Here is a 21,041-nt window from a genome sequence, read left to right as displayed (position 1 = left end):
AGTATTCCTTGGGGTCACTGGTTGAGGCAGACTACTGGTCTGGATCGATCACTGGATTGATGCAGTCTGGCTTTTGTGTATATTCAAATACAGAGATGAGAACAAGGTGGCCCCAACGAGGGCTTGCAAACATATTTAAAGGGGAAGGGGAGGAGGAGGAGGAGGGTTAGTATGTGTCTCTGAGGTCTGAGACAAGTCTTTGTTCCTCAAACATACTCACATGTCAAAGACAGGCCTGAAGGGGAAGAGTGGAGGGATCTACCTGAATCAGACAGTAAAGAGTAGGGTTTCTGACAGGAGTCAAGTGATTCTCCAGTGCCATGCTCAGTTGCCTCTGGGGACTCTGGAAAGGAGCAAGCCTGAAGCATACTTTCCCTTCACATTTCCAATTAGACAGGGCAGTGGAATGCAATGCTCTCCAGAGCTATAGGGAAATAGAGGCTGGGATTCTACATGATCTTAGGGGTAATGGGGAGGGAAATAGTGTTTTTCCTCAGAGAATTTACAGGTCACATGTCTCAAGGAAGTTTTTCACTCCTGTAGAGTTAATAATAATAATAATGATGGCATTTATTAAGCACTTACTATGTGCAAAGCACTGTTCTAAGCGCTGGGGAAGTTACAAGGAGATCAGATTGCCCCAAGGGGGGCTCACAGTCTTAATCCCCATTTGACAGATGAGGTACCTGAGGCATAGAGAAGTTAAATGACTTGCCCAAAGTCACACAGCTGACGATTGGCAGAGCCGGAATTTGAACCCATGACCTCTGACTCCAAAGCCCGGGCTCTTTCCACTGAGCCATGCTGAGTTGGCGGTACAACACATTCTGACACAGGTACTGTACCCAAAGGCCCACAGATTGCTTAGCTTTTAGGAAAAACCCAAAGCCCGTTTGCTGCTGAAAACACGAACACTAAATTGTTATGAGTAACATAATTGCCATTAGAAAATCTTACCAAAGTTAGGCAAGAGTGATGGAGAAACATTTGTAGCTTTTTCCTCAAATATTAGAAATCTATATCCACTGGTTTCAAATGTAGATTTATAAATTTAATCGGTACTTCCAACACTCCCCTCTGAATCCCTCCCAAGTGTACAGTGGCCAACTTTGACAGAAACCCAACTGTAAATGGTACCACAGCAACTCTTCCTGTAACAATGCAAGAATTTACCATCAGAATTGGAATCGTCACGAAAGGCGTAATCATTCCAGATTCACTTAGAAAACCATTACTTCCTGAATCTAACGAAGGAAGGAGTATAAATTTGGACTACTTATTAACAGAGCATTTCTCAAACGTTACACTAAAAGCAAACATGAATCAAAACTTCATTAAATGATAGAGGAGGGAGTTGAAGAGGAGCAATGAATGACTTTTTTTTCTATGTTAAGAGATAGAAATTAGATCGCAATCTGTTTCAAAAAGATCATAACTCCTCATGGGTACATAGTGAAGCAGCATGGCCTATTGAAAAGAGCATTGGTCTAGAAGTCGGAGGACCTGGATTCTAATCCTGGCTTTGCCAACTGCTTGCTGTGTGACCTTGGACAGGTCACTTAATTCTCTGGGCTTCAGTTAACCCCACTCCCTCCAACTTAGACTGTGAGGCTCATGTGGGACAGAGACTGTGTCTAACCTAATCAACTTGTAACTACCCCAGCACTTAAAACAGTGTTTGACACAGAGTAAGAGCTTGAAAAATACTATGACTTAAAAAAGAAACCATAAAAATAAATGATTAAATAAAAAGTCCACTGCCTTAAGAGCTACTTTCCCAGCATCCTGTCGTGTGACCACACCTGAGGTTTTACTCCATTTAGGGGAAGGTCATTCTTTGTGCCCCTTCTCAGGGTCATACTTGGAGAGTTTTCAGGACCCTACCGTCTCGACTACAGGAGGGAGAATCCAGCAGAGGCATACCCATTCCATTCCTAGCTTTGCCAGTGGCTAGCAAATGGAAGACAATCTGCTACAAATCAAAACTTACCTGTGCTGGGCAGCAGCAGCATGGGAAAGAGTATGCAAAGAGGCAATGGGTAACCAATTCCATATTTTTTTTCCAGGAAAACTCTATGGATACACTATCAGAATGATTACAGAGGAGGTGGGGCATTCTGGGAGAGATGTGTCCATGGAGTCGCGATGGGTCGGAGATGGCTTGACAGCGTAAGACAAGACATTCCTTGTGAAATGAACTACTTCATGCTCCAACTTGTCTGGGTCCATAGAGAACCCTAAGAACTGTTCCTCTTCACTAAAAAAGGTATATCACTAAGCTTTCACCCCTGGGCCCAAGGGTGACAAACAGAAATTAAAACATTATCTATTGTCTTGTATCTGCCACAGTGCTTGTCAAAAGGAAGCACTTAAATAACATAATAATAATTTGTGCAAACTATTTGGTGAAGAGAATTGCTAAAAAAGAATGTATCTTAGAATAATTATGATGACATTAAGTGCTACTTACCGAGTACTGTTTTAAGCACTGGGACTGATACAAGATGATCAGATTGGACAATCTCTGTCCCACAGTAGGATTAAAAGGAAAAAAAAAAATCAAGCTTCACTTTCCTTGTTTTATCCCCTCACATCCACATTATCAATTTTTAATAAAGTTAGAATGAAGCATACTGCCTGAGAAATTATTGATATTCTGAATGAAATCTGTCACCAGTTAAATCCTCCTGATAATGGCAAAAAAAATCTAGTTCTTAGAATTCAATTACTGATCTCTATCCTAATTAGTATAGTAGGATAATCTACAGTTGTGGTGGTTTTGCACTGTGTTGCAAGGTGGCAGAGAGTGTGACAGTCAACCGTTGAATCTCTAACAGAGCATGGAAATGCAAATGGAAAACAATCTCTCTGACAGCTGCATTCATCAAGGTGCCTGAGTTGTGAACATAGCACTATGAATACAACATCTGTCCTGATTGCTTGTGATATTTCTAGGGGAAAGTGGAGTGATGCGCCTGGCACTGACCATCTATCATGAGAAAAGGTTGAGAATGTTGGATGAGGTTTTGTCAGTCAGTTGGGAAAAAAAAGAAAAATTGAAGGTTGAATCATATTTATTGAGCGCTTACTGTGTGCAAAGAATGGTACTAAGTGCTTACATGGATAAAGAGGATTATTCATTCATTCAATTGTACTTATTGAGCACTCACTACATGCAGAGCACTGTACTAAGCTCTTGGGAGATTACAATATAATAAGCAGACACATTCCCTGCCCACAACAAGCTTAGAGGTAATGACAGCATTTATTAAGCACTTACTATGTGTCAAGCACTGTTCTAAGTACTGGGGAGGTTACAAAGTGATCAGAGTGTCCCACGGGGAGCTCACAGTCTTAATCCCCATTTTACAAACGGGGGAACTGAGGCCCAGAGAAGTTAAGTGATTTGCCCAAAGTCACACAGCTGTCAAGTGGTGGAGCTGGATTTGAACCCACGACCTCTGACTCCAAAAAGTCCAGGCTCTTTCCACTGAGCCATGCTGCAGAGATGACGATAACCAAGTATTTATTCATTCAATTGTATTTATTGAACGTTTACTGTGTGCAGAGTACTAAGCACTTGGAAAGTAAAATGCAGCAACAAATAAAGACAATCCCTACCCAACAACGGCTCACAGTTGAATGCACTAAAGACTGATAAGGCTTAACAACCACGTATCAAATTCCACACTCAACAACAGGCTCACAGTTGAATGCACTATAGACTAATAAGGTTTAACAACCTCGTATCAAATTCCACACTCAAAGCCCTCCTAACATCTTCTTGCTGTCCATCACATTTATTGAGCACTTACTATAGGAACAGTAGTGTACTAAGCTCTTGGGAGAGTACAATATAACAGAGTTGGTAGACACATTTCCTGCCTATATATTAAGCTTACAGTCTAGAGGGAGAGACAGAGATTAATATAAAGCTTACACAGACAAAAGATGAAGCTGAAAAGTCAACATGGAAATTCACTATGATCAAGTAGTAACTAGCACCAAGAGTCCCTTGGAGAGCTGTTTAATCAATTAATGGTATTAATTGAGCTCTTTCTGATTGTAGGCCACTGTTGTAAACACTGGGGTGAGTACGATATGACAGTTCTGGTAGACATGCTCCCTGCCTAAATGGAGCTTACATTCATTCAATCATATTGAGCGCTTACTGTGTGCAGAGCACTGTACTAAGCACTTGGGAAGTACAAATTTGGGTTGTACTCTAATTTCTAAGGTGGTGGTGGGGGGTTGGGGGTGGTAGTCAAGTTGGTCATTTCATGGACTACGATTGTCCAAAGGTTACCAAAAATAAGTGAAGGTCTGTGAAGCACACTGTTCCCATTTGGGCTCATGACTCCTTGGAAAGCTTTCCTACCCGAGGATGCTAGACCTCTCCATACATTTTCCCCTAGGAATTTAGGTAAAAGGAAAAGGGTGGGTATGATAATGATAATACTAATATTTGTGAAGCACTTTTGCGCCAAGTATCGTACCAAGCTATTAGGTGGACACATCTAAGTAGGAGGAAAACAGATATTGAATCCCCATTTTACAGTTGAGGAAATTGAGGCACAGAGAAGGTAAGTGATTTGCCCAAGGTCTCACAGCAAGCTAGTGGTGGAACTGGGGTCAGAAATCAGGTCCTCTCACTCCCAGGGCCATGCACTTTCCACTAGACCACGTTGCACTTAACACACAGACTCATGGACAGGGAACATGTCTACCAATTCTGTTATACTGTACTCTCCCAAGCACTTAGTACAGTGCTCTGCACTCAGTAAGTGCTCAGTATATAAGACTAATCGATTCTCTCTCTCCCCACTCAACAACAAATCATAGACTGCCAATAGTGAAGAGTCATTACAGTGACAACTGTTACAAAGAGGGCTAGTGTGTATATAAACTGACCTTGATGACAAAATAAAGGGAGAGAATAATAACTGTAGCACTGGTTAAGCACATACTACGTCCCAAGTCTTGTACAGACACTGAGGTAGATACAAGATAATCAGATCAGACACAGTCTCTGCCCCACAGGTGGTTTAAAGTCTTAAGTGGAGGATGATTGCTGTATTGGATGCTCCCAAGAGATTAGTACAGTGCTGTGTACACAATCAGGGTTGAGTAAATACCATTGATTGATTTTACAGATGAGGAAACAGGATCAGAGTGGCTTAAGTGACTTGTCCAAGGGAACACAGCAGACAAGTGACAGAGATGACATTGGAACCCAGATGCCCTAATTCCCAGGTTTGTGTTCTTTCCACTAGACCTTGTATTTACTGATCAACTATTTGACCAAGAGAGGTAAGCACATTGGAAGGGGAATATGAGAGAGAGAGAGAGAAGGGTGGGAGGAGAGAGGGGGAGAAAAGGGGAGAGAAGGGGATGAGAGGGAGTTATCTTTTGGGATAAAAGAATGAAGGATTTGAGGATAGGAAGAAGAGAATGTTGGCAGAAAGGGTGGGGCCTGGGATTCCTTTAGACGATATATGTATGTATGTTTATGGGCATGAATGGTAGTTTGTGTGGAGTGAATGTGTGTGCACGTGCACACATGCATGTTTGTAGAAGGAGAAAGAATGTTACAAAGGATGAAAAAGTAGTAACTAAGGTAAAATCCCCAGTTGACCCTGCCTGCTGGAAAAACCAATTGTGAATTCTTGGAGGAATTAGTGGGCGAAAGGCTGAACCTATGCTGTCTTGCTTGGGTAGCAGTAAAAATGTATTCTGTGGAACAAAACTTCCTCAAAATCTAACTATTCCTAAAGGTTTTGCCAAATGTGAATTTGCATAATTCATCTACATTCCCTCAGCCCCACTTTAAATGTTTCTGAGTCAACTTGTTTCTATTACATTATTATCTATTGAAATGCAAAAATGCAGTTTACAAAATGAAAATGAACGCTTCGACAGAAAGCATGTTTAAATGTCAGGTTTACTTTGAGAGGTTTTCTCATTTCCTATACTTCGGATAACAACAAACTTTGATGAACCAAGTCCCCAAAGCTCTGAGCGGAACCATAAATGAGACAGATTTCTGGTAGTGCGACAAGCTAATGGGGTTAGCACACTGCCGAATTCATGCTGATAGATTGTCCCCACTCTCAAAATCGGACTAAATCAATAGGGCTCAGAAAGAGAGGGTTGACTTTAATTCAAGTTCCTCTTGGTGACACTGTACTTCCCTCAGTCATCTGATTATAAACCTGAAAGGTCTTTATTATGGTATCTGCTATGTGCTTACTATATGACAAGCACTGTTCTACATGCTGGGATAGATATAAGTTAATCAGGTCAGACCCAGTGCCTGTCCTTCATGAGGCTCACAGTTCAAGCAGGAGGGAGAGCAAGTATTGAATCCCCATTTTACAGATAAGAAAACCAAGGCAAAGGGAAGTTAGGTGACTTGCCCAAGGTCACACAGCAGGCAACTGGCAGACCAGGGATTAGAACCCAGGTCCCCTGACTCTCAGGCCAATGCTCTTTCTACAGAATTCCTTTCTGTTTTCTGGATGGCATTTGGATATTAACTCTCGCTTTAGATCCCAGCCAATGAGTCAATTCCTGCTGAAGTTGATGACAACTCATTTTCTGCTCCATTCTAGTATTTATGATAAGAGGATGGTACTATTCAGGAGAGGCGCACTTGAGAAGAAAATCTGATTTAGTTACAGGCACTGAGAGTACCAAGATAGCAGGAGATCATATTTGTGAGAGAGTGGATGACTCCTAGACAATCTTTGGATAAGTCAGCTGAACAGAGAAATGTATAAATTGGGGAAAATCTATTCGAATTCCAACGATACTTCCTGATACAATCAACATTCGCTGACTTGTAGTGTGGATCAGAAAGTGGGAGAAAGTAAAGTCTCAAACCCGGGTTAATAATGGCATTTACGTCATCATGATCATCAGTGGTATTTATTGAGCACTTACTATGAGCAGGGAGTACTGACAAGATATTGGAATGCCTTCCTTTAACCATGAAGTTTCTGAGGGAAGGAAATGCACTATCTTTAATTTGTCTTCCAGACCATTCTTGATTCCTCATGGTGGTAATGAGGACAAGCTTCTGGTATTTCCCTTCCAGAGACAGTGAGGAGAAAAATAAGGATGCTGTTAAGGTTCAAAGATTGAAATAAAACCCTTCCCCATCATTAGAAAGACTGAAATGAAGTTCATTCACTATCTCTTTTTAACTTGTATAAAAATAGTTATCTACAATTATGTAAAAATGCACTCTGAGGTGCCATATATACTCCCCGAATGAAAATGAAAACCCATTCATAACTTTGGATAATTGAATTTTAGTGTCAAATGGAATTTTTCCTATAGAAATTTCATAAGGACACCCTTCCGATGATGTTTTATGCTCACTTGAGTGAAATGTGCTTCCTAGGAATGTGAAATTTTAGTAACCTTTTTTAAGCAAAATCAATTCCAAGTTCCTATTGGGCCCTAGAATTGAAGGGTTTTTTTTTCTTCCCTTTTAAAATTGGCTTCACTTTGCCCAGATAGCAACCCCGAAGTGTATGTCATGGACATTTGAAACAAAGTGCCACTAGTCGCCAATTAGACCATGGACTAGTTCACTGTAATCTTTTTTTTCCTCCCAACATTAATGCAATTTAGCACCAAACTGAAAATCAGGTTACCTGGCACATGATGTAATTGCTCCCTTATAAAGCCCTAATGAATAAGATCAGAGACGGAGAATTTCAGTGGGAACTATGAATAGTACCAATCCACTTTATCTTCCATTACACTGATGTCTTTTTGTAATTTGATTTCACTTTATTTCAGTTCAACATAAAATGAAGAATTTCACTGTCTGTTCAACTGCCATTTCTCTAGATATTTGAAACATATTTAATTATACAAGGTCATATCTGTCAAGAGAAGACTCTCTGGCAAGAATGAAAATGAACTTTTCCATATCAGATCGTTTCTCTCTCCAGCAGTGAATTCTTGATTACCCTTAAAATGACATATTATCCTGAAATGACATGATATGTCTTATTTCTTGCATGGACCTGGAATTAAGTGGGAATATAAAAGAAAGAGAATCACTCTGAGAATTAGCTTCTCCAAAGGGTATACTCCTTCATTCCTCATGCTTTCTAATTGGCAGCCCACAGCGGGAAAGGGTGACTGGAATATGCCATTTGCGATTAGCAATTAGAGTTATGGCCTTGCCTTAGAATGGAGCATAAAAAATTATAACAGCTGTTGGAGCTGGGCTAAATCTGCCCAAATTCCATTTGTGTAGAAAGGTTGCATTCCCGAGTTTAAAAATTCCAGTAGATTTTCCAATTTGGTCGGTGATCCAAGAGGCTGTTTGCAGAGGGCTGTCATGATTAGAAAAAAAAGCATTCTAATTACAGAGAAATGCCACTCAAGAACTTTTTGAACAGTTTGTCAGTATTCTATCTACATCCAAATTCATCTTTTTTTCCTCACAATGAATAGACAGAGAACAGAAATGGTCTGGCTTCTGTCTTGAAATATTTGCAAGATAAAGTGCTCTCAAGAGAAAGCTTCCACTTACAACATGTTCACCTGATCCTCTTTTAAAAATTGTGCTCTAAGCCTGGGAAATGATGAATAGCAGAATTGTGTATACACACAGGGTACATGCCATATTCGCTGGTGAAAACTTTGTACCTTTCCCATTAAATGACCAGTGCTCAGATTCTTATGGTCGCTCAGCTCCAAAGAGAAAGTTTAACAGTAAAATGGCAATTACTAAGTGCAGGACATTATACCAAGTACCTGGGATAGTATAGTAGATGCACAGGTTATGTTTTTTAATCACAAGGATCTCTAGATCATTATCTTTTATCTCTCTAGTGTTTAATATAGTAGTTGGCACTTAATAATAGTAATAACAGTGATAATTGCTAAGTGCCATCAAGTCATTTCTGATTCATAGAGACTCCATGGATATACTTTCTCCAGAATGCCCTGTCCTCTGTCATAATCCACGACCTCAATGGTAAATGGGCCAGAGTATTGACTGGGCACCTACTGTGTGCAAAGCATGTTACTGAGTACTTGGAATTACAGTAGAATTAGTAGATTTCATCCCTGTCCTTAAGGAGTTTACAAACTAGAGGCAGAAGTGCTTGGGGAGATTTCAACACTCTCAAATGTACTAATGTACCCTTCACCTCTCTCAGAGAAGCAGCTGTGGCCTAGTGAATAGAGCACAAGCTTGGGAATCGGAAGAAACTGGGTTAAGGAGCTGGGTTCTAATACCAGTTCTACCACTTGTCTGCTATTTGACCTTGGAAAATAATAATAATGATAATTTTGGTATTTGTTAAGCACTTACTAAGTGCATAGCACTGTTCTAAGCGCTGGGGAGGATACAAGGTGATCAGGTTGTCCCAATGTGGGGCTCACAATCTTAATCCCCATTTTACAGATGAGGTAACAGACACAGAGAAGATAAGTGACTAGCCCAAAGTCACACAGCTGACAAGCAGCGGAGCAGGGATTTGAACCCATGACCTCTGACTCCCAAGAACCGTGCTCTTTCCACTGAGCCATGCTGCTTCTCTAAATCACTTCACTTCTCTGGGCCTCAGTTACCTCATGCAAAATGGGGATTAAGATAATAATTATAATAATAATGGCATTTATTAAGCACTTACTATGTGCAAAGTACTGTTCTAAGTGCTGGGGAGGTTACAAGGTGATCAGGTTGTCCCACGGGGGGCTCACAGTCTTCATCCCCATTTTACAGATGAGGGAACTGAGGCACAGAGAAGTGAAGTGATTAAGATTATGAGCCTCATGTGGGACAAGGACCGTGTCCAACCTGATTATCTTGAATCTACCCCTAATGCTTAGTACAATGCCTGGGACACAGTAAGCTCTTAACAGATATCCTTTAAAAAATAGCTTTAAGATAAGGCAATGGAGAAATTCAATGAACAGTAAAAAAAAAAAGGAGTCTAGATGCAGTTTAGAACGCACAAGGACATAGCTCAACTTTCTCAACGTTTCCAACACTAATTTCCATCTCCAGTAATCAGGCCATAATGGGCTTCACGTAAGCAAATGAAGTATCGGTCCTGCTTGACTTAGCATATCGTTGAGTTCTGGGAAGACAAATTACTTCCAGGCATTTTAGAATGTTTGCAAGTTTCATTTTCTTTTTATTTCCTGCGTTCTCTTCTCCCTGTGATTAAATCATTCCTAATGGTAAGTTAAACACCTTGCTTCAGGAGTCACTCCCGAAAATTTTCCTGTAATAACAATGCACTAAATTTCTCTAGCGGCATGCAGAAGTAAATGCACTTTCCTAAACCCTTAAGAGTGTAATTTTAGACAAAAAAGAGCAAAGCCCTACAGATTTAAAAGTTCAGATTTTTTTTTCCTCCTTGGAAACCCTGATTAAAATCAATAGTGGCTAGATACATTGGATCAAGAGAAATAACTTGGTTTCAACCCTGGGCTGACACCTTACTCTGAACAAAGCTGTTACATCACCTCCCTTCTCTCCTTCTCCAGCCCAGCCCGCACCCTCCGCTCCTCTGCCGCTAATCTCCTCAGCGTGCCTCGTTCTCGCCTGTCCCGCCATCGACCCCTGGCCCACGTCCTTCCCCTGGCCCGGAATGCCCTCCCTCCGCCCATCCGCCAAGCTAGCTCTCTTCCTCCCTTCAAAGCCCTACTGAGAGCTCACCTCCTCCAGGAGGCCTTCCCACACTGAGCTCCCTCCTTCCTCTCCCCCACCCTAACTCCTTCCCCTCCCTGCAGCACCTGTATATATGTTTGTACAGATTTATTATTCTATTCATTTACTTATACATATTTACTATTCTACTTATTTTATTTTGTTCATGATGTGCATCTAGATTTACTTCTACTTATTCTGATGACTTGACACCTGTTCACATGTTTTGTTTTGTTGTATGTCTCCTCTTTCTAGACTGTGAGCCCATTGTTGGGTAGGGACCGTCTCTATAAGTTGCCAACTTGTACTTCCCAAGCGCTCTGCACACAGTAAGCGCTCAATAAATATGACTGAATGAATGAATGAATATCTGGCTGAACCTGGCATATGGCAGAGAGAAAGATGGAGAAGGAGAGGGGCCACTTCAAACAATCAATCTAAGGATCTTCACCCAAGTATACCCTAGGGGAGTCTTCCTAATGTCTCACTGCTTCTTTTTAGAGAATTAAATTGGTGTGGGAATTATTGTGCCTCCCTTATCAAAGACAGGGTCCCCAAGGGAAAGGGGCTAACAGTTGAAAAAACTGATCTTAGACTTGGTATCCCACAATTTATTCTTTCTCCAGGACCTTTTTCATTGGGAAGAGAATAAACAGCAGGTGCATTGGGGCAGAATGAGAGAGCTAGAGAGGGGAATTCTGATTCCTGTCCATTTCCCCATGAAACCTTTGAATAAATCAACAACCAACTTCTGGATTTCGAATGCAGAAAAAAAGCAAGGAGTGAAACTCAAATCCTCCTGGCTCTTTCACCATGCTTTTTCAGTCAGCAGAGTGTTTCCTTTAAGTCAGTAAAGCCACGAGAGAGCATGCTAAGACTGCAGACAGGCTTTACTTGGGGTTGACTTACCATGATGGGCTACATTTTTATTCCCAGAATCTCATATGGGAATAGCAGGATAACTATCCACGTCTTCTCATAGACATTTCTAACTCTGCCATCCAATGGCAATCTAAACTTCCCAAGCGCTTAGTACAGTGCTCTGTACACAGTGAGCACTCAATAAATACGGATGAATGAATGAAACCCAGGTGCCTGATCTGAGTGATGAGGTTTTGTCTTTTTTTTAAATAGTAAATCAACATTTCCTTACTACGACACAATTTCATCAAACTGACTTTGGTCCTAGTATTCTCAGAAAAGTGGTGTGCTTCTGTTATAGGTAAAGGGGCTTCTTCTCCAATTCATCTAACATTAAGAAGCAGAGACGCTCAGACATTTAATATTTCTGGCCACTTAGAAAAGCTTCATCAACCAGGTGACTAGCGGTGCAGCTGGGGGTAGGAGGCGTGGATTGAGGGAAGGAACCGGAGAGCACTTAAAACAAAACTTGGTGGCTGATTTGCAAACACTCTCTATAATGCCAGCTTGGGGGAGATGAATTGACAAGGTTAGAAAAGGGAGGAAATAAAAAGCCAAGAAGTCCATCAGATTATTGCGCTCTTGGGATTCCTGCTTAGAAACATCATCAAAACCTTGTCTATTAACTGTACACATTTATATTTTTGGAGTTCTATCATTGGTGTCCAAAGGTCCTGTGAACCAGGATGGAAATAATGTCTCAATTATATGGAGCAAGAAAGAGAGAGAGAGAGAGTAAGAGAAGCACAGAAAGATTTTGCGGCTAGTTTACCTCAGGAGAACAACAATAATTATGGTACTTGTTCATTCATTCATTCAATCGTATTTATTGAGTGCTTACTGTGTGCAGAGCACTATACTAAGTGCTTGTTAAACGCTTACTATGTGCCAAGTGCTATCCTAAGTGCTGGGGTAGATATAAGTTAATCAGGTTAGATACAATCCCTGTCCCCCATGGGGCCCACACACTTATCCCCATTTTACAGATGAGGTAACTGAGGGCAAGAGAAGTTAAATGAACTGCCTAAAGGTCACACAGCAGACATGTGACGGAGCCAGCATTAGAATCCAGGTCCTTCTGAGTCCCAGGCCCATGCTCTATCCACTAAGCCAGAGCAGAACTAGAAGTTGGAATCAGACCTAAGTGAACCAACTTCCATTTTGAGATATTGATTAGTTATGGTATTTACAAAGTGCTTTCTACTTACCAAGCTTTGTGCCAAGTGCTGGAGTAGCTATATGATAATCCCATCAGACATAATCCCTTCCTCGCAAACCAAGAGTCAAAAAGAGCAGACATCTTACCTACAAATGAGGAGACTGAAGCCCAGGGAGGTTCAAGGGAATTTCCCAAGGTCACACAGCAGGCTAGTGGCAAAGTTGGAATTAGAATGTAGGCTTTGTGACTCCCTCTTTGTCACCTGCTGATTTTCATCTTTGATGAATTATGAAATTTGTGGGGAAAAGCGGTCGTATTCCTCAGTGCCAGGGAAAAGCCTGGATCCCTCCCTCCCCTGGAATTGGGTGGTGAGCAGAAGCCATCTTAGGCAACAGTGGAGGCTGGGAAAGTTTTGCTGTTTCCGATTGATAATGACTCTAAGCCCTGTGCATTGAGAAGTCTGAATATGGAGCTTCTGGGGAGGAAGTGAGCTGTTCTATTTACTGCTGTGCTGCTCCCTGACATCTAGTCCCCAACCCCAGAGTTAGATTGTGAGTACTTATGGTCCAGTGCCAAGGTTTCCAATGTTGCCAAGGCTTTCTGTGCATCCTAGCAATTAGCCCACTTCTATACATACTGCAATAAATGCTCTCCATCTAATTCTCTGAAAAGGATTATCAAAACACTTCAAGGTAATGGATTTTGACTTTTGCAGATTTCCGGGCTAAATGCCCAAGTTGGTGTGATCCTCGAGATTTTCCCAAACTCACATTTAAAAGCCACATGGCTGACTGGCATCCAGCCTGGTTAGGGTCAAAGAGCAATCAACTGCTAATTGTCAGCCACCTCACAGGATGGAAGGACAAAGTAGCTCCAAGGCTCCCCCAAACCTCACAAACTTCCCCAAGTGAACACAAATCAAGGCAGGATTACTTTCATCAACCCAAGTGGGTGGATTTATTGCAAAATTTTCTACTTCAGGATAGAGAATAGTAAAAACATATCCAGAATGTAAACTGAAAATATTTAGACTCTGATATAATGGGGGCAATCTCACATCAAGAAGTAGCTTTTGGGACCACAGCCTTCCTGTGCTGAAACCATCACACTGTTATAATCAATCAATGGTATTTATGGAGCTCACTGTGGGTAGGCCACACTATTAAACGCTTGAGAGAGTATAATACCACAGAGTTGGTAGGCACATTTCCTGTTCACAAGGAGCTTACAATCTAAAGAGGAGCTTACAGTTTAGAAAGGAACTTACAATCTATGAGTTTTTAGTTCTAACTTTGGAACATAGACAGAGTTGGCAAACGAAAATATTTGAATGTATGTGTGTGTGGGTGTGCATGTACTCTCATGTGCACAACATGACAACTCTCTGCGATGTAACCTTGCGGGAAAATTAGGGCATGAAGAAATCTGGTCCAGGATAGCCTAATGTTAAGTTGCTGGTTTAGTAGTATGCTATCATTCATTCAGTCGTATTTATTGAGCGCTTACTGTGTGCAGAACACTGTACTAAGCGCTTGGGAAGTACAAATTGGCAACATATAGAGACAGTCCCTACCCAACAATATCAGCAATACACTACCTACTGACCAGCTGATCTCATATGGGGAAGCACTGCCTTGTGTCCTTTAAAAGATATTTTGTCAAGTGACAACCTCCTGGCATATTAAGTCACTGCCAGTTCTGTACCACATAGATCCTATTAGCAGTAAGTCAAAGGAGAGCTCTTAATAAATGCCATCAAAAAAAAAAAAGGAGAGTATGAGACACGAAACACAATGCAAACAAGAGAATCAGCACAAGCAAGGGAGATACCTCTGTCTGTCTGTTTTGTTTCCGTGGCACATGTTAAGTGCTTACTATAGGCACCGAACTAAATGCTGCACTAGATAGGAGTTAATCAAGTTGAATACAGACTCTGTCCCACATAGGGTTCACAGTCTTAATCCCCATTTTACAGATGAGGGAACCGAGGCACAGAGAAGTGACTTTCCAAAGGTCACACGGCAGACAAGTGGCTGATCCAGGATTAGAACCCAGATCCTTCCAGCTCCCAGGCCTGTGCTCTAGCTACTAGGCTACGCTGCTTGTGGAAAAGGCATAGAATGGTGAGTCAGGAGACTTGGATTCAAGATCTGGGTCTGCCACGTGATTGTGGCAAAGTCACAACCCCTCTGGGCCTCAGTTTCTTCATCTGTAAAATGGAGCTAACCATAGTAAGTGGGTCAGGAACTATGTCTAATCTGGTAGTGTTGAATCTACCCCAGCACTATCTAACTCAGTGATATTTATTGAGCGCTAACTGTGTCTGGAGTATGCTACCTAATGCCTAACTCAGTGACATTCATTGAGTGCTTACTGTATCTGGAGTATGCTACCTAGTGCTTGGGAGAGTATGTTAGCTTGTAGACAAGATCCCTGCCCTCAAGGAGCTTAGCATTTAGCAAATGCTTAATAAATACCACAATTACTACATGGTGCCTTCAACCATCTAATTTCTGAGCAACGTGGTTTTCATCTCCTTAGCTCCTTAGGCCTCAGACTGCAAAACATGGGTTGTACATGTAGCCCTTGTACATATTTACTATTCTATGTTGTTAATATGTTTTGTTTTGTTGTCTGTCTCCCCCTTCTAGATTGTGAGCGCTGTTGGGTAGGGACCGTCTCTATATGTTGCCAACTTGTACTTCCCAAGCACTCAGTACAGTGCTCTGCACACAGTAAGTGCTCAATAAATATGGTTGAATGAATGGGTCCGAAGGATTGGGTTATTCCGGGGGGGATGTTAGTGAGAGACTGGGATTGGGATGGTGTCCATTCTACTCATCCTCTATCTAGTCGTGCGTCTAGCACAGTGTTTGACATAGCAAGGACTCTAATATGATAACGATTATGCCAATAAATCAGTAGAGTGGTTCTGCTAGAGATGCACACTGCAGACTTCTTAACTAAGGTTTCGAGGCAGAAATCCTGAGATTGAGACTCCAGGATTGGAGTCCAGAATTCCAATCCTGAGAATCCAGACATTCTCTGTGTTTCAATTGTCTTTGAAGCTTCTTCCATCAAACCCTTGTTGACTGATTATGATTCAGTGCTCTGCACACAGTAAGTGCTCAATAAATACGAATGAATGAATGAATTTATGAATGAGTGATTTTACTCTAACCTTTGGGGTTTGCCAGACTTCAGGCATAGCACTGCAGGAGATTTGCCTGTGTGATTACTTATTACATTTCTCCCAAAGTATTAAAACTGTTCAAAGCAGAGGCTTTATGAGGCACATATCCAGAAAAGGCAGAAGTAATATTATTCGTCTCCTGCCCGGGGTTGAACTAGATCAGTGGATTTGCAGAGGTCCATGAGACCAGAAACCAAAGGGAGTCAGATTCTGGTTCACGAATAATATAAGATTAAGAATGATTATTTTAATAAAACTGGTGAATACAATTTTAATAGGTAAATCAAAACGCATTACATAACATGTAATATGTTAATAAATGATTGTCATTTGGCTAGCTAATGAATACAATTTAAATGAATGATAAATAGAGTTGAATTCATGCATATTCTTTTGGTAGTGAATGATTATTTTAATAGAAGATAAAAATCATTTGAATAGATAATACCCGGAATGGCAATGGAGATTGACGATCTGTCCTCGAGCCACGATTTTCCAGTACGGTGACCACAGTCACACTGCAGCCCGCACCCTCCGCTACTCTGCCGCTGACCTCCTCACTGTGCCTCATTCTTGCCTGTCCAGCCATCGACCCCTGGCCAACATCCTCCCCCTGGCCTGGAATGCCCCCCCTCCCCACATCCATGTCTACCTGTATATATGTATACCTGTATATATGTATATATGTTTGTACATATTTGTTACTCTATTTATTTATTTTACTTGTACATACCCCTTTTATACTGTGAGCCCACTGTTGGGTAGGGACTGTCTCTATGTGCTGCCAATTTGTATTTCCCAAGTGCTTAGTACAGTGCTCTGCACATAGTAAGCGCTCAATAAATACGATTGATGATGATGATGATGATCCTGAATCCCCTCTGGAGAAAGGGGCTGTGATCCAAAGAAGCAGCGTGTCTCAGTGGAAAGAGCTCGGGCTTTGGAGTCAGAGTTCATGAGTTCAAATCCCGGCTCCTCCAATTGTCAGCTGTGTGACTTTGGGCAAGTCATTTAACTTCTCTGTGCCTCAGTTCCCTCATCTGTAAAATGGGGACTAAGACTGTGAGCCCTCCGTGGGACAACCTGATCACCTTGTAACTTCCCCAGCACTTAGAACTGTGCTTTTCACATAGTAGGTGCTTAATAAATTCCATTATTATTATTGTTATTATTATTCTAGTGGAAAGAGCACAGGACTGGGAGACAGAGGCCCTCGGCAAATCATTTAAGTTCTCTATGCCTCAGTAACCTCATATGCAAAATGTCTCTTTTTTAAATCCTCCTCCCTCCAATTTAGACTGTGAACTCCATGTGGGGCAGGGACTCCCTGTCCCCCCCCCCCCCAGACTGTAAGCTCGTTGTGAGTAGGGAATGTGTCTGTATTATTGTATTGTACTCTCCCAAGGCCCCTCTCAGGGTCACACCTGGAGAGTTTCTAGTACTCTACCAGTCTCGACTATGGAGGGAGAGTCAAGCAGGGGCATATCCATTCTATTCCTAGCTTAGGCGGTGGCTAGCGAGTGGAAGGCAATCTGCTACAAGTCAAAATTCACCTGTGCTGGGCAGCTGTGGCATGGGAGAGAATTAAGGGTGAAGACTCAAGTTTACTGTGGAGGAGGAAGCAATGGTAAACCATTTCCATATTATTACCAAGAAAACTCTATGGATCCACTACCAGAATGATTGCAGATAGAGCTGGGGCATTCTGGCAGAGATGTGTCCATGACGTCACTATGGGTCGAACATGACTCGACAGCTTAAGACAACAACTCTCCCAAGGGTTTAGTACAGTATTCTGCACACAGTAAGTCCTCAACGAATATGATTGAATAATAATAAATGAATAAATTTGTATCTATGTTTCCTGTCCATAACGGGCTCACCGTTCAGAAGGTTGTAGAGGTTGTACAATCTAGAGGGTTGTAATTTAGTAAACACTCAGATACCACAAAAAAGCAAGCAAGGCAGCTAAATCAGGGTGCACAGGCAAGGTTGAGTCAGTTAAACTTATTGAGCCCTTACTGTGTGCAGAGCACTGTGCTAAGCACTTGGGAAAGGACAATACAACAATAAACAGAACCATTCCCTGCCCACAACAAGCCTAAAGTCTGGAGGGACGAGCTAACAGTCAAGGCTCCCCCTAGACTGTAAGCTCAATGTGGACATTAATTAATTAATTAATTAATTATGACATTTATTAAGTGCTTACTATGTGCAAAGCACTGTTCTAATTCATTCATTCAATCGTATTTATTGAGTGCTTACTGTGAGCAGAGCACTGTACTAAGCACTTGGGAAGTACAAGTTGGCAACATATAGAGACAGTCCCTACCCAACAGCGGGCTAACAGTCTAGAAGGGGGAGACAGACAACAAAACAAAACATATTAACAACATAAAATAAATAGAATAGTAAATAGGTACAAGTAAAATAGAGTAATAAATCTGTACAAACCTATATACAGGTGCTGTGGGGAGGGGAAGGAGGTAAGGGCACTGGGGAGGTTACAAGGTGATCAGGTTGTCCCACGGAGGGCTCACAGTCTTAATCCCCATTTTACAGATGAGGTAACAGGCACAGAGAAGTTAAGTGACTTGCCCAAAGTCACCCAGCTGACAATTGGCAGAGCCAGAATTTGAACCCATTAGATTAGAACTGTGAGTTCCTTGTGGGACAGGGACTGCTGTATCCAACCTGATTATCTTGTATCTACCTCAGCGCTTAGTATTGTTCCTGGCACACAGTAAGTGCTTAACAAATGCCACAATTATTAGCATTGTGTAGTGAATAGAGCTAGGTCCTGGGAGTTAGAAGGTCATGAGTGCTAATCCTGATTCCACCACTTGTCTGCTGAGTGACTTTGGGCAAATCATTTCACTTTTCTGGGCCTCATCTGTGAAATGGGGATTATAATAATAATAATGATAGCATTTATTAAGCACTTACTATGTGCAAAGCACTATTCTAAGCACTGGGGAGGATACAAGGTGATCAGGTTGTCCCACAGGGGGCTCACAATCGATCCCCATTTTACAGATGAGGTAACTGAGGCACAGAGAAGTTAAGTGATTTGCCCAAAGTCACACAGCTGACAATTGGCGGAGCCGGGATTTGAACCCATGACCTCTGACTCCAAAGCCTGTGCTCTTTCCACTGAGCCATGCTGCTTCTCCAATGATCCACCCCCATTCCCAGAAAAAACAATCCAGGAATGTCTTGATGTCACTCCTCCAAGACTCTAGCAGCAGCACATGATTCTGAGTGGCCTTGGCATTTTATTTCCCACATAGGGCCATCGTGGGTCTGAAACCGGCTGCCCACCTGCTCCTGTGGCACGGCAGACCTCGAACCCTGAGATAAGAGACCAGAGAGGCTGAGCGGATAGAGCAGGGGCCTGGAACCCAGGAGGACCTGGGCTCTAATCCCAGCTCCGCCACATGTCTGTTGTGTGACATTGGGCAAATCACCTAATTTACCTGGGCCTCAGTTCCCTCATCTGTAAGATGGGGATAAAAGTGTGAGCCCTGTATGTACAGGGACTGTGTCCAACTTGATTAATTTGTATCTACACCAGAGCTTAAAACAGGGCTTGGCACAGAGTAAGCTCTTATAGAGTACAATAATAATTTAAAAAAGGAGGCCACCAGAGATCAGCCTGGGAGTAGGAAAAGGAAGCAGAGGTCACAGATCACGTATAAACCTGGCAGTTATCCAGGGTGTCTCATGCTTGCTCAGTGATTGCTTCTGACCTTTAAACTTCTCCCAACTCATTTCAGGCAAGTAGGCCCTGAACCCTAGCCCATCACCAAGAGATTGCCCCAGGCGAATCCTCCTCATTTCCACCCAACTCCAGGAAAGGAAAACCTTCCTGTCCTATTTCTTTTTATTCACCGTCTCTACGTGGAACCAACTGCACATAGAAACACCTAACCGCTACAGTTTAAATCCAAAATTGGGATTTTAGTTTTAGTTCAACTTGAATAAGCTCAATTCCTTCTGATGCTGCTCCAGTATCTCTCAGTATGAAACCCCAAAGTTTATATATTATTCATCCAACTAAAAACCCTACGACAGGAACCCAGGGGAGAGTCCTCCGTAATTGGTCTCCAGATGCTGCCGAAAACGCAGTGTTCTGAAAGTCCTTAAACACCACGAGAACACAATTGCGTCTGCTTCACAAGTCACATCTGTTTGAGGGAAAAGCAGATTGCTCTCCCACATTTATACCCCATTCTTCTAGTACCTAATTATCTCGACTTTAATATGGAGAATGCTACAATTTATTCAAATTTAGTTCAATGTTTTGCGAAATAGGTAACTGCTGATATTGATAATCAGGTGTACTTACTGGGTGCTAAGCACTGTGCTAAATACAGGGATAGATGCAAGGTGATTCATCATGGTCTAGTGGCTAGAACATGGGCCTGAGAGTCAGAAGGACCTTGGTTCTAATTCTGCCTCTGCCACTTTCCTACTGTGTGACCTTGGGCAAGTCATTTCACTTCTCCGTGCCTCAGTTCCCTTGTTTGTAAAATGGGGATTAAGACTGTGAGCTTCTAGACTGTGAGCCCACTGTTGGGTAGGGACCGTCTCTATATGTTGCCAACTTATACTTCCCAAGCGCTTAGTACAGTGCTCTGCTCACAGTAAGTGCTCAATAAATACTATTGAATGAATGAATGAACGAATGTGGAGAAGCAGTGTGGCTCAATGGAAAGAGCATGGGCTTTGGAGTCAGAGATCATGGGTTCAAATCCCATCTCCACCAATTGTCCACTGTGTGATCTTGGGCAAGTCACTTATCTTCTCTGTGCCTCAGTCACCTCATCTGTAAAATGGAGATTGAGACTGTTAGCCCCATGTGGGACAATCTGATCACCTTGTTCCTCCCCAGCATTTAGAACAGTGCTTTGTACATAGTAAGCGCTTAACAGATGCCATCATCATCATCATCATGTGGAACATGGACTGCATCTACCTCAGTGCTTAGTACAGTGCCTGGCACATAATAAACGGTCAAATACCATAAATAGGTAATTGATGCCAATGCAGTCCTTAGCCCACAGATACATCAAAATCTG

The 21,041-nt window shown here is 42.0% G+C and overlaps 1 protein-coding gene and 1 non-coding gene across 3 annotated transcripts in view; one reads left to right on the top strand and one right to left on the bottom strand.

Moving 5' to 3' along the window:
* The window catches only part of GALNTL6 (polypeptide N-acetylgalactosaminyltransferase like 6), a 775,084-nt gene that overhangs the window by 239,348 nt on the left and 514,695 nt on the right, over positions 1–21,041 (bottom strand). The window lies entirely within an intron of this gene.
* Positions 17,367–17,503, top strand: LOC119935890. The gene has a single exon (XR_005453489.1). It is a non-coding gene; the product is annotated as a small nucleolar RNA SNORA7 (small nucleolar RNA).

Source organism: Tachyglossus aculeatus, chromosome 12 (assembly GCF_015852505.1).
Source record: "Tachyglossus aculeatus isolate mTacAcu1 chromosome 12, mTacAcu1.pri, whole genome shotgun sequence".
Taxonomy (NCBI): Eukaryota; Metazoa; Chordata; class Mammalia; order Monotremata; family Tachyglossidae; genus Tachyglossus; species Tachyglossus aculeatus.
Note: the sequence above shows the minus strand (reverse complement) of the source record. Positions and strands in the feature narration are given on the sequence as shown.